At 36.7% G+C, this 1,721-nt stretch overlaps 1 pseudogene; it reads left to right on the top strand.

Annotated features, from left to right (window-relative positions):
• Positions 1–1,721, top strand: part of LOC107084394 — an 86,872-nt pseudogene that overhangs the window by 35,616 nt on the left and 49,535 nt on the right.

Genomic DNA, 1,721 nt, shown 5'->3' with positions numbered 1-1,721 from the left:
ACACCTGTGGTTTGAAACGATCAGGTGTGATACCAGAGGAAACATGTAAGGTGGTTAGTATCTTCATGTAGCTTTGTGTTTATAAGAATGTACAACGCTGCTGCAATGCTTTGTTGACAGCAGCTCCAATACTTTCTCCCAAATAATTGCTTCAAGAAAGCATAACTTTTTTGTCATATTTAAAATAATTCAGGTTTCCATATAGCAATCTAGATTTTCATTTGTGTGGAGAGAGATTCTATATAGTAAAATTAAAAGCTGAACTGCAATATTAGGAAGTTGTGTAGATGATCATGCTACCCTCTAATGCATCATAAAATGATTCTAATGCTTTTCTAATTCAACCTAGATACCGGCACTCCACCCACGTAAGCCCCAAGTCCTACCTCTCCTTCATTCATGGCTACAAGTCCATCTATAAAGAGAAGAGATCTGAAGTTCAGACACAGGCCAACCGGTCGGTAATAAAGCAGAAATACTGGAACTTTACATTGAATCATTGTAAACTTTAGCTTAATTCTGTTGAACTTCCCATAAGATGTGTTGCAGATAATTGTTTTGCATGACAACAGAAATAATCTATTTGGTACATTTCATTTTGCTCATCATTGCCCAATTTGCTAGGGCAATTTTAATATCTGCTCGAGCTTATTTGACTAAATGGTAGGAAAACCGTGCACCTTAAATGATTGTTCTAGGAAATTTTACACTTACAAAAGATTTTATTATACACACCAACCATTAGCAATTTCAAAGGAACTTAAAAGGGGGAAAAAAAGAAAAACAATTACAAAATGAATCAGATTTTATTAAAAACTGTAGTTATGCACTCCACCAGTAGGTGGTGACATGTTCACATGGAACCTCATGGACTGTGGGGATTGTTGAAGCAATTTGGCCAAACTGTTCAATGCCTCATGAGGCCTCATCTCACCATCACTAACAAGAGTCAATTACTATCAAAGTTTGTCTACAGAGATTATCTCCATGGGTACTCAGAGTACCGTAACTGGCAAACACTCAGGCAACGAGGTGCTGGCAGTCTGCTTCCCCTTAAGCTCTAGGATGATTAGATGATGAGTAACAGGTGTGCAGACAGCCAAAATGGTGTGCCCCTTCAGGTGCAGCCTCTAGTTGCCATCTAGTGGATGAAGGAGCAGGCAAAGGAGAAACCAACCCTTTTCCCAACAGTTCAAATTAATTCTTAAGTAATTTATTTGCAACATACAACTTGTAAATTAAGGCAAAATGTTTGTAACTAGTTATTTATCCAAATTCATTACTGTTTTATGCAGATTAACAGGATCCAATTATTATCTATCCCCCAGGATAGTTTTATTCAAACTTATATTTGTTCCTGATTTAGCCTTGCTCAAAGTCAAAGTAGTTACATTCTTTTAATATTCAAAACTACAAATGTTGGTTGAGATGGTAAATATCTTGGTAAATCATCTTGCTCAAACAGTCATTCCACCCCTGAGTGCAACATAAAATCAATTTTTAGCAGTTCTGAACTCAAGAACCTCTCAGATTTATTGGCAGCTGCTGAAGTGAAACCTTGACATTACAGATCTGATACATAACCTGAAAGATAAAACGCCTTCGTAATGTCCAAGTATTTTTATCATCTGATCCTTAGCAGACTTTGATTCAAGAAGAAGGTCATTCAGGTCAAGCTAAAGCTTTACAATTAGATTACAGCAAGAATCTTTTGTCCTGTT

This window comes from Cyprinodon variegatus, unplaced genomic scaffold (genome assembly GCF_000732505.1).
Source record: "Cyprinodon variegatus isolate N-32 unplaced genomic scaffold, C_variegatus-1.0 Scaffold99, whole genome shotgun sequence".
Classification (NCBI taxonomy): domain Eukaryota; kingdom Metazoa; phylum Chordata; class Actinopteri; order Cyprinodontiformes; family Cyprinodontidae; genus Cyprinodon; species Cyprinodon variegatus.
This window is presented reverse-complemented; position numbering and strand designations above follow the sequence as displayed.